At 34.3% G+C, this 16,062-nt stretch overlaps 1 long non-coding RNA gene across 1 annotated transcript; it reads right to left on the reverse strand.

Moving 5' to 3' along the window:
* Positions 1 to 234: 234 nt before the first annotated feature.
* LOC132729671 (uncharacterized) lies at positions 235 to 12,021 on the reverse strand. The gene is made up of 3 exons (XR_009625653.1): positions 11,830 to 12,021; positions 11,424 to 11,547; positions 235 to 390 (listed from the first exon to the last, which is right to left on the reverse strand). It is a non-coding gene; the product is annotated as an uncharacterized LOC132729671 (long non-coding RNA).
* Between the last annotated feature and the right edge of the window lie 4,041 nt (positions 12,022 to 16,062).

The raw sequence follows: 16,062 nt of genomic DNA on the forward strand, positions 1-16,062 counted from the left end.
AATAGTATTTTTTCATTTCCGCAAGATTCTGTCAATGCTTATTTTGGTGATATTGGGATACCTTTGTCATTAACTGCTTTTAACTTTGATGTTACAAGAAAAGGGTCACACATGTCTAAATGTTCAATAATAGGAAAAGAGGCATGATTTGAACCTTTGGCGGCCAAGTGATTCAAAATGTCAACAACCATAACCACACAGCCACGGACACCCATGATTTAATACACCAGAGCTCAAAAGGTTATGTATCTTACCCAAGCTGTCATCAGACAAGTCGTCAAATGACGAGACACGTTGAAGGTTGTTCAATGTTGGAACTTTGTGGTCTTCAGTGCTCTCTTGGCGACGGAAAAACAGTGGAATCTCGCATGTCTGCACATCGTATGATACCTGCAAAAATTACAATAATCGTCATATACCTTGGTATAAGTGATAGCAGAAATAATTATTTAAATGACATTAAAGCAGAGCCAGGTCACTATGACCAGACTTTATATACATTTTGTTCACAATTCAGACTTTCATCCCTTTTTTTACACAGTTTACATATCTCATATCTTCACTGTTAGTCAGGCATCGAAAAATATTTTCAGAGTCACTCATCCTGGAGGACGAGTAGCTTCTTATTCTAATGTTCAGGCAACGTCTGCATCAAATTCTCTGAAATTCTACTCATAATTACTAATTTACTTAGTCTAGCAGATGGGTGAAATTTTTTATTTCTTAGGCTTACGGGCCTTTAACAATATGTTGGCAAAGTGACTGACCACTTATCCCACATGATTTCTGACCCAGGGATGAGAGACAAATGACCATTAGTCACAATGTCTGAGAATTCAGACAGCCGAATTAATAAAGTGTTTTAAATCATTTATTTACATTTAAAACATCATTTCTGGAGCAAAATGTGGCACAGCAATTCTAAACAATGATTATTTTACTGCATTTGTTAAGTTTACTTTTTTTCTCCCACCCTACGGTAAGTAATTCATGTCTTAAATCATTTACTTGAAATATTTACTTCTTTGTACATGTATATAATAATCAGAGATCGAATATTCCACTCGTCCACTCTTAGTTACAAGTAGAATTTAAGGAAATTTGATGCAGGACGAGTAGGTACATTGGATATAGAAGCTACTCGTCCTGGTACATTGGATTTAGAAGCTACTCGTCCTGCAGGACGAGTGACTCTGAAAATACTTTTTGAAGCCGATTAAAATTTGACTTGAGGAGATTTTGCCAATCCTAGTTCTAATAACTTGACTTATTGCAATAAGAATTTTTGTTCGTTACAAGCTTTACATCTATGAACTATTTCAAAAAGTCTTCTGTTTTTTTCTTATCTTGATTTGTTTCCCTCAAAGCATGCTTCCTGTAAGTAATATCAAAGTGCATGGTCACAGGGGGAGCCGAAATTCACTTTACCTTTAATGAAATGCAAATGCTTCAGTTTTGAACACTGATCAAAGACCCACAACATTTTTTCGACTGAATTCACTGCATGAAACATTTCATTAAACAAAGCCTCAAATTTGTCATATTTTCTTTGCCATAACTTCATGTCAATTTACTGCAGAAAATATTCCAACACAAAAGACTTCAAAAATAGAAATATCAAGTATGCCCTTTCTGCTTCATTAAGATTGATAGAATAGATGAATAGATTGATTTTCCATTAACCCATAATATAGGACATATCCTGGCATTTTACAAGGTGTTACATTCTCTACTAGCTGCAGTTTAGAACCATTTCTTCCAATATATAAAACACTTAAGATACACGTAACTTGAATATAGCATATTAGAAATAGAAGGGTTTTTGTCACAAAAACATATGTCTCCCAAAATTATGGATGGTCACTCATTTGAAGATTCATTGAAATCCAACCAGTAGCTTGACCTATGAAAGCTGGTCAAGATTTTTCTTTTTTTTAGCTCTGACGGCCATTTTGTGCAGCAAAGCGGAACATGCCAGTATGATGCACGACTAGTGATGGTACTGATCACTCCTGTAAAGTTTGGTTGAAATCCAACCAGTAGTTCAAATGACCTATGAAGGCTGGACAAGATTTTACTATTTTTAGCTCTGGCCACCATTTTGTGAAGCAAAGTGGGACATGCCCGTATTTTGCACAAATAGACTAGTGATGGTACTGATCACTCCTGGAAAGTTTGGTTGAAATCCCACCAGTAGTTTGACCTGTGAAGGCCAGACAAGATATTTTAATTCTTAGCTCTGGTGGCCATTTTGTGCTGCAAAGCAGAACTTGCCTGTATTGAGCACAACTAGTGATTGAACTGATCACTCCTGTAAAGTTTGGTTAAAATCCCACCAGTAGTTTGACCTGTGAAGGGCGGACAAGATTTTTCTATTTTTAGCTCTGTAGGCCATTTTGTGTAGAGATTTGCGGAACATGCTGGTATTGTGCACAACTAGGAATGGACCTGTGAAGGGCGGACAAGCTTAATGCGGAAGGAGGGACAACGGACGGATGGCGAAGGCAAAAACAATATGTCTCAAAAAAAATTTTGGGAGACATATTTATTATGAGCCTCAGAATATGAGTGAAATTTTTAATGAATTCTGTATCTATATACTTACATTGATACAAAGCCTACACAAAATTAAGCATTGCCAAGCTCTATAATTTTACATTTAAGGACATGTTTTTGAGACATGACAATAAAGATACACTGTTATGTCACTGTCATTACCCTGATCGTGTCCATTATTATAATTTTATGTCATTTGGTCATTTATGTAAAGCATGTTACTGTATTGTAAGAATTACAATCTCTAGCTGCAAAGCTTTGTGCTCAAACATATCAGTTCCTTAAGTTTATGATGACCTTAACGCCAAGAGCTAAAAACTGTTAAAGATGGTAGCAGTAAATGCACCCCATAGCAAAGGTTTAGGCAGAGCTCAACATATAAGCTATGAAAGCGTTCCATCTGAAGGGATATTGAGAACACAAAATTAGGTCCGATGTGAACAAACATTATGTACACATAAATATTATGAACATAAGTGCCACCCCCGTAACTGCTAATAGCACATGGGGGATAAAAATAGCAAAAAACATAAAGAAGGAAACAGTGTCTGTGAGAAAAGTTAGCGACCAAAACAATTAGTAATTCTCCGCATGAAGGAGGTACCTCTGTTCATACATACATAATGTCTACAGGATTTTTTTGTACTTATATCTCAAGGACTGTTAGGATCAGTTATAAGGGCTTATATTCAAGTGGCCTACTTGCCAATCAGTTTTAATTAAGACCCTGTATGGATTAAAGCAATGGCATTGAGTCTGAACTCAAGTCTCTGAAAATACATTAAAAAAAATCGCCACTTGTCTTGATGTATATTAGAGTAAAATATAAATTTATCTTTATAACAAATATAGCAATGGTGTAAGTGTTATAAAGAACAAAAAGCCTAAGTATTAACCAAAACCTAAAATGTTTAACCTTTGGCATCAGAACTGGATCTCTCACCAGAGTCTATTCTTTTGGATACTCAATCTAAAATTACTTTCTTTTATCATATTATTAAAATCCCTGAATTTTCATAATTATGGACTATTATGAATTCAAATCAGGACATAATTATGCATTACATAAAATCAACAGATTAAGGACCACATCCCAGCAGCTACTTATAGATTAGTATCACGTTGTAATTATTATATGACAGATTGAAATGCTAACATTTTGGCTATGACTAAAAAAACTTGGAACAATAACAAAATAACAAAAATATTGATTGTCAGTGGCATAGCTTCCTATAGGTTGTGTTACTAGGCCACTACACCCCCCCCCCCCCATAATGCAAGAAAGTAAAAACAAAAATTTATTTCCATGACACCCTGGCCTAAATACAATAATACTACACTGACAATTCTGAGCAAAAAAAAAATAAATATGGTGCAAGCTGCCAACCCCCCCCCCCCCCAAAAAAAAAAAAACAAAAACAAGAAACATGGCAATGCCATGAAACCAGGTTTTCAATTATCACCATTGTAGATAAATATGTTGTATTTGAAATACAAATACAAGCAACAAACAATGTAACTATGTGCAATGTAAAACATGAATAATGTAGGAGGAATTGCCACTGAAGAAGTGTTCACTATAATATTATGTATAAGGAAAAAAACAAAGGGCCATAATTAGGTCAAAAACTATCCAATCACAAAACCCCGACAATATGTGCCAGGGTGCTTGATGACAAAGCTTCTGTGAAAGTTTGAACAAAATCCGTTGAGAAATGTAGGACGAGTTCAGCACAGAAGAATTTGTTCACTATAATTATATTGATAATTCTGTATAATGAAAAACAAGTTACAAAGTAGACATGAAATAATATATCATATCTTTTTTAAATTACCTCCAAAGATGATATGACCTTTGACTGCCAAATCAAGTTAAAATCATGTAAACAGGATTTTCAATGTTAATGTCACTGTGACCTTGACCTTGGAGCCAGCCATGCGGAACATGCGTTCTGCACGTCATCTTGATGTGGTAAACATTTGTCTGAAGTTTCATCAAAATTCTTCAAAGGGTTGAAGAGTTACAGAGCGGACAGGATTTTCAATGTTAATGTCACTGTGACCCTTGACCTTGGAGCCAGCCATGCGGAACATGTGTTCTGCATGTCATCTTGATGTGGTAAACATTTGTCTGAAGTTTCATCAAAATTCTTCAAAGGGTTGAAGAGTTACAGAGCGGACACAATTTCGTTTGACGCCCGCCCGCCCATCCGCCCGCCATACCCCAATCTAATAACCAGGATTTTCAAAATTGAAAACCTGGTTAATAAAGTAGGCCTGAAGTAGGCCTTCTCAAAATTTAGTCCAAGCAACACATGTCCCATATTAGAGGGGAATACAGAATTCCTGCTATCATACTGTTTGTTGACTGACAAAACAATGAAATGTTGGGCATCAGTGTCCTATGGACACACTTCTAGTTGGTTGTTTTGTTTTATCTAGTTTTTTTTATCAGTCTGTTATCAAAGTATAACAAAATTAAAAAAGGTTACCTGAGATCTAAATAACTTCATTCTAGTAAAATAATTCCATACCGGTATCATTAAAATGTGTCAATTTTGTTACTTTTCTGTTAAAAATGTCCTTCCAACTAACAATTATTTCATTTGCATTTTCATCGAGGCCAAAATAAGACTTCATTTTAACTGTTAGTTTTTAAGTTGCACCGTTTTTAAGTTGCAACTATTTTTGGTCAAGTTTGTTACAAGTCAAAAGTTATCAATATCAGTTTTAAAAATCATAAACAACATAGTTACTGGTTTGAGAGAATTACTTGTTGTTGCTTTGTTAGATTGCACAGTGACGTTATCTCATTTAGGTTCGCAAAATGAATAAGGTTAGCAAATAACACGGACATAGTGTACTCTTATATACATGTAAATGGTACCGAAAAACTGACCAATCAATAATTGTAAAAGGTCCTTTACAACACAATTCTACTAAAAGTTCATAATTCTTACCAATTAAGCATATAATTGTGTCTTTTACCTTATTGGTGATATGATGCTTTTAAATTCTCAAAATTGTTGTTTTGTCTTTGTAATTTTATGGTTCCAGACCCATTTACAATTTACGGGGAAGGGAGCTCAGACTGTACGTATTACATATAGGTTCCAATGTCATTTAAAGAACCAAAAACAACAAAATAACATGCAAACAAATAACTAAAATGAAATTTGGAATGGTGTCTGAAGTGACTCCTCTGAGGTTTTATGACATGACAGAACTGGAGAGTTTTATACCATTTAATAAAGGTCTTTACTAATAACTTATGTGAAAAATTTCATATCATTCTCTCAGTTTTTTAATCCTTCAGTAAATGTTTTTTAAGCCTTCAGTAAATAATCATTTTAAATTGTGCAAAATAATCAAAATAATCTAAAATGTAATTTAAAGTTTTTTTTACACTCAAATCAGGCTTAGAAATGCACTAAATACTCATTTTCGATTTACTATATTTCTTTATATTCTTTTTCATATTTTTTTTGCCCCCATTTGTTGATCTATGTACCATTTTATGTTTAAAAAATTAAGCTTTTGGACCTCAGTGGAGCTCCCTTAATTAAGAAAACTTTTTTTTTTGCAAAAATTGTTTTAATTAATAACATTTTTACCAGTTTGTATTTGTTCATTGTTCTTCTATAACATCATGTTTTCCATACTTTTGGCACTGAGACAAAAACAAACCTTTCATTATTTCAAATGCATGGCCTTAATGTTTTATTAAACAATACATGAATAACAATGTGAAATCTGTTCGTAAGAATCACATATTGTGAAGAACACTTCAGTTTTGAACCTACAATCCCCTATATAGACTTCAAAGCTGCTTCAACAAGATGTGCTCATGTTGGATAAAAACAACAAGAAAATAGAAAGACATAACACAGTGTTATTCCTGTTATACATATACAAACATCTTTATAACATAAGTTACAACCTCACTTAATGGTATACATAAAAGTTAAATCTTTACCAGGTTCTATGACCTTAAACGTTCCTCTATTGCTTGTTTGAGGTTACCATAATGTATATAGAAGAATAAATAAAGTTATGGTACAAATGTAATTATGTGTACTGTTTACTTTAAAAAAAACCTGTGTCAGCAATATTTGTGACAAAGACTGGTTCCTTAATTCTTAAATTCCATAGTTAATTTTATGCTGTAGTAAATTGGAACCAGCACATCTCTTTTATCCTTAAGAAAAGAGCATAGAGTGACAAAAGCCGTGTCTCCTCACCATTTGGGTGCAGTAACATGGTTAAAATCACAGGTAAAAGCCCTGGCACTGTGATTTTAACAAATCCTCGGCAATTTCCCTGCACATCATCAAATTAATGTGACATCAAAGTTTTTGAGCATATGACTACAAAAATGTAAATTCTGCAAATAATGAAATATGGCCAACCAAATAAGCCCTGTCATATCCCAATATTGGCAGAGTAACAAAAAATGATGTATGAGGGTTGTTTGATAATTTGCAAAATTTGTTTGAAAAATTAAAATGGTCCTAAATTGCTCAGCAGAGGGTATGGACATTCCTTGTTGAGCAGACCAAAAACATTTTACATTTTTTTTTCATTGCGATAGTTTCATCAAAATCTACTGAGTGTGAGTTTGTTTATTCAGGCTTAATGAGAGTCCATCCGCCCTTTCATGTACTAAGATATCTACAAAGTGGTTCAGGAGATGTGATCTGGTAACAAACCTAATGCCCCGGTCACATATTCACGGATAATGCCACGGAAGAGCTACGGTCTAATCGTTCACGGATTACTACGGAAAGGTGAAATTTCGTAGTCCGGAACGGTTCCAGTACGGACACACAACGGTATGAGTACGGAGTCCGACGGAATTACTACCAAAAGCCCCCGGAAAGTCACAGATTGTTACGGACCGACACGGTTTGATAGGGAGCGACACGAATCAGGACGGACGCACTACGGATACACTACGGTCTGATACGGTATAAGCACGGGTTAGTACGAATAAGTACGGTCTGATACGGAGAAGAACGTATTGATACGGAGAAGAACGAATTGCCACGGATCTAATACATCCGTCCACAACCTCTTGCTTGCTCATTTTCAAAATGCCTCAAAAGAAAAGAACACCTAGAAAACGAATTGCAGAGTTCAATGATTTTGGCGGAGAGGACTCGGCCTAATCGCGTCCGACCCCCGAGGCACATCAGGTCCGATTAAAGTGAATTTCTTGAAGGACGCTGAATCCTCAACAAGTTCGACCATGAGAGCCTCATACTAAACTTGAAGCGGTCTTCGTAAAAGCCCATCTCTAGTCCACCATCTCGTCTGTCTTCTCTTACTTGATTAGATATGGACTAGTAATCATTAATGAAAAATGTTGATCAATACTGCCTTTCTTTTAATGTTAAGATTTGCTGTTCTCTTACAATTACATTAATTATTGTGATGTTTATGTTTTAAAAATATATGTAAAAAGCTTGTTAATTAATCTTATTATCACTCAAAGGCCAGCCACCGAGGCTTATGTTTTATGTACATATTTACTCCCATTTCACGATCCAATGTTTGTAAAATATGTAACATTAAATGTTATTCTATTACTTATGAATTGTAGTACGATAGTAATATAAATTTACTTCTATGTCATCAAGCAGCTCGACCACTGCCTCCGCATTCTGAGCCATTTCAATATAAAGTTGCAGCCAGTAAATGGCAATTATCAATTATCATGTTTCCGCAAATATATCTGTTTTTAACAAGAAGGTAGTATTTATACCCTTGAAAAAGTACATGATACTTAATACAGTGGTGGACTGTACCATTCCGTACCATTTCGTGTTGCAACGCAATAAACCGTATAAGACCGTGCTAATCCTTGCCTCTCCATAGTACAACGTATTACGATCGTGGCTTTCCGTGACAATGCCGTATTAATCTGTATTAAAACTGTAGCTTATACGTAGGGTAACCGTACAAATACGTAGTTCTCCGTACAAAACCGTGGAAATCCTTGACAAGTTGGTGGACTACGAATCAGTACGGACTAGAACGGTTTTCGTACGGACCAGTACGTATCAGTACGGATTAATACAGACTAGTAGGGATACACTACGGTTGATTTTTCCGTAGCAAATTTTTGTGCATGTTCAAAAATTGTCAAGGATCGCTACGGATATACAAGGACTACTACGATTGATTACGGTTACAATATGGAGAGCTACTGACCAGTACGGGTAGCTACGGATGATGCCGGAATTAATCCGTGGCTCTTCCGTGGGCGTATTCCGTGAATATGTGACCGGGGTATAAATAATTTAAGCAATTTATGTTAAGGACAACTTTGAACACTCATTTCTGTAGAGTTTCATTAAAATCTAACAAGCACCAAAGGAGAAATTGTCATTTAAAGAATTATACTATTTTTCAGCTCTGGCTAGAGCTGTCATTTATTCAGCACAAAGAATATTGATGATTTATCAATTATACACCAATATATCACTAATTACTTAAAATAATTACTTGTCTTTAACTCACTTTTATACCTTTTTAAATGATTTTCAGTGAATTGTTTTGGGTGAATTTGAATAATGTCTATATATTTAACTAATTTGTCAAAATTGTCATTTTTTTTCAAATGTGTATCGATTATTGATCAGCAAAAATATATATCAACCATGCTTTGATAATTTCTATTTCTATTGATGACAGCTCTAGTTGCCTGTGGCTGCAATTTTGTTCAATAGACCTGAACCATTTAAGACAACCTAATGATCACTGCTGTACAGTTTTTATCAAAATCTACCAAACATTTATTGGCATACTATACCTTAATTCTCACAGAAAATGGGGTCTGCCAACTAAATTAGCCTTCACAAAATACACTGTATACTTTTCATACTTTTTTTTCCAACTATGCTACTGTATCATTCATGCGATACAATGTAACATCACTACTGAAACCAAAATCATGTTAAATCATTTTTAAAGTGATTGTCTAAAGCCATAGAAGGTTGCATGAAGACTTCTGTGGTATTCACTGTCAAGTTCCATGATGGTAATTTGACGCTGTGTTGATCATGATCCACAGCAGTGAGGGGCAAGTTGTTTGAAGTTGACAACCTTAACCACTCGGCCATGGATGCCCCCACATTGTTAGACTACAGCAACAAGTAATAATACCCAGATGATGGTGCCCAGTGTCACAGATAAATACATAGAGGATATTGAATAAGTGTAAGTTCAATACTGAATTTATTGCACAAGTTGAATAAAATTATATTATGCGAGCCTCTGAGGAGCATAAAGTTAATTTATTCAATGAGTTCAATTAATTCAGAAATGGATTTACACGAATTTAATATTCTATTTATCACATTCCCAAAATAAAGAGCGTTAAAAGTGAAAAGAGTAATTTTTCATAGACACGCTTATAGTATAACGCTAATATTTAGCGCGTCTTAACACTGTGTCTGTATAACGTTAATGACGTCACGTCAAAATATATGCACGGCCGGCCGTGCAATACCATTTTTACGGAGTAGCAATATCAGCACAGGTGTGTGATAAAGTCACTTATTGGAAGAATGCAATGGTGTGTCTATAAGAATGACCATTTAAGCCCTCAGACCTCAATCACTCTGAAAAAAGTTCAGGACACCATTTAGAGCAAGTTGAAATAACATAACCCTGGCAACCTGCAAGATATTTAAACAAATATCTACTGTTTCCGATAAAATGTTCAGCATTTTTAAGGTGGGGATTCTAGTGTAGACAAATTTTATGTCATAGCAACCTCTAATTTCACACAAATTTAGTCAATGTTTGAAAGAGCATAATACTATGTGTGTTACACTTAGGAACTGTACATGTAATTGTGTCAATATTTAACCAATTTTGTTCATTTTAATTGGAAAAGAGTCAACTCGGCCCTATACCAACTCGGCACGGGTCAACTCGGCACGGGTCAACTCGGCCCACTTTACAAAAAATATATAACGTATTAACTTTGCTTTGCATGTTGTTAAGGTAAATGAATAATAAGAAATATCTTATTATTATATAGTTATACATTGTACTTCTGCCGAAATAAAGTATATTTAGAAAAAAAATTGTTATTTATTTGTCTTATATTTATAAACTCTCTCTGTCGAACTACGTAAATAACCGAGGTATATTGAGTGAAAAGGCAAGACTTGTTTCCCGCTTGCAAAAGAATGCAAATTTAGCCGTGTTTAAATCGCTAGTTTGGGGCGATTTAATGTCCGATTTTAAAATTTGTTACACCAATTAAAAGCTGCTGATCTTAGCTTCCTCTCAGTATTTCAACACATTGTTTGACACTAAAGGTATTTAAATTTACGGTTAAACCTACCACGAGTCAGAAATACAGTGAGATACGCAATCAGTTATCTTTACTCGCAATTCTACTGATAAGAAAAGCCTGTCTGCTGCTAGTTCTGAAACTGTCAATCCATGTTTTATAAATAATTACAATAATAACAATAAAAAGTGATGACACAAACCTAAATATTAATAATTAAAAAGTGGGCCGAGTTGACCCGTGCCGAGTTAGAATAGGGCCGAGCTGACTCGGGGGCCGAGTACGTTTTAGGGCCGAGCTGACCCGGATTCTTTTAATTTACAGCATCAAGTTGTATTAAGCATTGATATATGTTCAAATTTCCATTTCATTTTCATTAGTGTATATAATATACAAGTTTTACTTCTGAAACAAACATAGAAGTCTTGTTCATGGTTTTGGCCATAAAATGGCACAAAGATCATAAATGTTATCTTCTTAATTAAAGGCCTTCAATTTCCCTTTGATGAGCCCCAATTAATTTTATCAATGGGTTTACAATTGGCGCATGGATACATACAGTTTTACGAATTTGAAGTGGAGGTCTACACTTTCTGTTAGTTGTCAACTGTTTCCGTTCACTTCCAAAGAATTCTTCAGTATCAATGCAAAAGTCTGCATGCATCAATTCGCTATCCATCATTCTGAAAATACAGAAAAATTATATAAAATGTGCGCGGCCGGTAAACCGAATCGCACATCTAAGTTCATCGACTGTTGACGATGCAAGAAGATAGTTCTAAAGTTTGACACGTCTTTCAGTATTTGACATGTCGATATATTAATAAAAACAACAATTATATAAATGTTAATCATCTATCATTGTAAACTTGCTTTTTGTTACATTGTAATCAAACTTTATTTTTCTTAATAAAGTAACAACAATCTGACCTACTTTTTTACTTTCATCAATGAACAAAACTTACCGTAGTTTAATGGCACGCTGTAACAGATACAATCACTGTCTTGCTTCCAATCAAAATTATTTACACATTACAAGCTTTTTAAAACCGTTTCTTTCGTACGTCCTCGGGAAAGTTTTGTCCAAACTTCGAAAACTCGACTTCGGACAAATTTCTGCCTTGGCGATAATAAAACCCGTTCAGTAATACGGAACGACACGTGTGAGTCACTGTCGACAAGGTTTTGCTATGTTCTGTAACTTGCGCTGTCTCGGGCAGCTTTATTTATGGTATACAGTATGTACAAGAACACAGGAATATTCTAATGTTTTTTTATTGTGTTCCTCTCAGGAAAAGCATGTCCTAATTGTGCAAGTTTATGAATAGTTTTGTTTTAAATAGTTTTGTTTTGTTTGTTTCCATTCAGGCACGGATTTATGTAATATAAATGTAATATAAATCCGTGATTCAGGGAAAGCATGGTTTCTGCTCATGGTTAATAATACTTTTTTTTAGTTGTACTAGTAGCTTCTTTATCCTTTTCAGTTATTGTTGAGTTAAAAAAAATCTAGCATGATAGTCCGATATGAACTTACAGAGTCCGGTACACTTAGTTTTTTTTTATTTTGGTAACTTCATCAACATTTTACATTCATTATTAATGGTCTCATTGGCCTCCCTAGCTTGCATCACTTAGTCATATGTATTGTTCATCCAATAGAAAAGAAAAATACATATATTTAGACCTATTCAGTGAATTAGTGGAATCAAAATTAATAGGTCACCATTTGGCAATACTATTCAATACTACAAAATACCAAACATCAAAATAGTATCATCACAAAAATCGACTTGCATATACATTTAGTATCATTCGGTGAATTACTGAAGGTCACCTTTTGGTTGATAATAACATTTTTTTAAAAGGACATGATTGGTGACATGTCCGGGTTCCGCACTCTCAGTGCCTGAAAGGGGGGGATGGACCCTTATTAAACTTAGTTCACACACACACACACGCACGCACGCACGCACGCACGCATATACTAAACGATACTTTTTTATTTTCACATTTACGATGACTTAAATCAGAAAATTCCTTTATTCCTTCTTTTTTTGTAGATGTCTCCAAGAACACACCCAGCATACATGAGCATACTGTATTTCAAGAAAAACTATAACATGTTTTGACAGAAAGAAACCCAAAGGAAATTACATCTGCAGATAATGCAAACCCAAGAATTTAATATGTTATGAATTCAGTTTTTAAATAATAAAATAATAAGGTTTTTTTTAAAGCATTTGAAACCATGAGAATATAGTCCCATAGATGTTACACGGGAACAGTTCCCAAATGTACAATTGTATGTCAGACTTATGTTATATTTGCATTGACAATTTTCGGTGCTTGTAAAATATAGATCTATTTTTTCTTAGATGACCTTATTGAAAGGCATATTATTGAAATTCTTATAACTCCAAAATATATATGGTAAATATTGTTTCCAGGCCTTAGTCTATAAGGGAGATCGGAGCTGAATGAGCCACGGGTTGAATGAGCCACCCCTCGTTGCGTCTATATAGATTTGACGTTTCAGAAATGGAGTGAAGTAAGTTTTATACACGCAAATCTAATGAATCACCAATGTAATAGTTGGCAAGAAAAAGAATACATGCACGTGCATCATCAAACATATGAATTTAGCTAAGTCTTTTTTTTACACAAAAGTATCTTAAATCGTATATGAATGAGAATTAAAATACCAGAGGCTGATTTTTTCATGCTTTTCTTGTTGTTGTTTTGTTATTTTGTTGTTTTTCACATGGAATATCCAAAATTAACTTAGCAGTGGACGTATATCTTTTTAAAGAACAAAACGCAAAAAGAACTACATTTAATCCTATTTTAGTTAAAGGGATGAGAGAGGTGATAACCAACGTCAAAAATAAACTCAAGAATGAAAATCATGCCAGTCATCTTCTTAAGAAGGGATCGGTGTACAAAATGACTTGAGTCGCGTCACGACAGAACCAACATAATGGGTTTGCGACCAGCATGGATCCAGACCAGCCTACGCTACCGCGCAGTCTGATCAGGATCCATGCTGTTCGCTATCAGTTTCTCTACTTGTAAAAGGTTTGTAAGCGAACATCATGTATCCTGATCAGACTGCGCGGATGCGCAGGCTGGTCTGGATCCATGCTGGTCGCAAACCCATTATGTTGGTTTTGTCATGGCGCGGCTCATTTGCTTTTTATGTACTGTCTGTTACAAAGAATTTCACTATTCAGGACTTATCTCAAATTTAAGGCACGTGTGATTCAGATAATCTGCTATGAAAATGACAAATGCTTGCTTACATGACATGTAGAGTTGATTGTGTCAATGAAAGAGTATAGAATTGTTCACCCCTTGTCTAATGAAAATTCTACCCTGGCAACCAGTGTAGACCAACAGCAGCCGGCATATCACTTTCTTCTGATCATGGTCTGCAATCTTCGCTATTCATATTTTTAAATTTTCCCTAAAAATGGAGACAGAAACGTCGACAAGTATATTCAAGATATTAAGTGATAAAGTAAATAAAAGTTAGACGATTGTGAAAGATGTTTTTTTTTCATTTATTTGATATTTGAAGTATAACAATACACATTAACATACAATTCATAGACTCATACCTATATTTTCAAAAACAAAAACACCACAAAGTATGAAAACACCCATTCACTCCATATTTTACCATAATATTCATTCATTTCGAATAAAGAAAGAGTATTTCAGAAAAAGGAACTGAAAATTTAAAGTATATTCAAAGACATTTTAACATTATTTGGAGTAAAAAAAAAAGAAGGAAAAAAAAGGGAAATTTGAAGTATATTCAAAAACATTTAACATTCTTTGGTGTAAAAATAAGGAGAGAGGGGAAAAAACAATTGTGAAAGATGTTATCAATATATTGCTTCTAAACAGAGTAATATTGTAGCCAAATCTTTACTTGTTTACTTGATGGCAACTATTTACTATCCAAGGGTTTTATTTGAAATTCACCATGCACCCAAAGGCCCATTATTCCTCAGAAACGCATTCCTTTTCATCCTTCAAAAGCAGCTTTTTATTTTTGATATACTGTTATGTTTTCAAAACAAGTTACACAGTGGCCAGTTACATGAACTATCTTCTGCTTCTATTGTTTTCTGGCAATTAAAACCAGTATGATGATTAACCATTTTATGAAAGTCAAGATACTGATTTGTTTATATCTTGCTTCTTTTTCAATCAATAATTTCACATTCAATGCTACTCATCTTAGGTTATAAGCATCTGAAATGCTCTAAAACCATTACTTTAACATCATAAGACTCATGTCTGCCTTTTCTAAAGAAGGAAAGATTTATTCGTTTCTGAGAAATAATGTGCATTTAAAAGGGCTGCGTCTGAGGGCGACCTGCTTAACCAAGTCTATAAGCGTTCAATTTTCCATATTGATCCCGGATTCCGGAAATTTATCTTCCGAATACTAGTATCATTCTGCGGGAAAATATGATTGCGGACAATCCACAAAAACAACAACAAAAACAACAACAACAAACTGTTACTTTCACTAATTTGTGCAAGTTCAGTGTCCTTTGCCATTAGGTAAAAAGAAATATGATATAAGGTTCGTCTGCACTTAGTTTTCAAGGAACGGTCAATTCTCGGTAATAACTCCAGGCCAGATTCTCCAAATATGGTCACAAATGTCGGTGACATTGCAGTGGCAAAGCATGTATGGATCTTTAAAGCTGCATGCCTCCAGATGAGCCAACATATTTGAAGAAAATCATGTACTAAGATAATAAGCTATGTAAAAAAATTCACAATCCAAGAAATAATTTACATGTCTCCGGTATATGCAATTAATGACTGTTTTACAGTATTTTGTCACCATATCTTTACTGCGTGACTAACATTGTAAGGGCTACTTGTGAATATTCTGAGCTATTTATTAGTAATTGTCGTAGATTTTATGTGCCTTTTGCAACGTGTTAATGACTTTTTTTTGTTCATCTGATTTTTTAGAATACATTTTTAAAAAATCATGATAATTAGCATGATTCTATAGGCATACTGCTTTAAATGATAAGATTGAAAATAAAATAAACATTAGATCTTATTTCAAATGTGACGATTTTCAGTAAAAGTAGTTCTTTAAATGTACAAATATATACAAATCTATAATTAAGGATAATTTTACAAATTTAGAATTTATGATAATC

The sequence above is a fragment of the Ruditapes philippinarum genome, unplaced genomic scaffold (assembly GCF_026571515.1).
Source record: "Ruditapes philippinarum isolate M1 unplaced genomic scaffold, ASM2657151v2 ctg8353_1_1_1_1, whole genome shotgun sequence".
Taxonomy (NCBI): domain Eukaryota; kingdom Metazoa; phylum Mollusca; class Bivalvia; order Venerida; family Veneridae; genus Ruditapes; species Ruditapes philippinarum.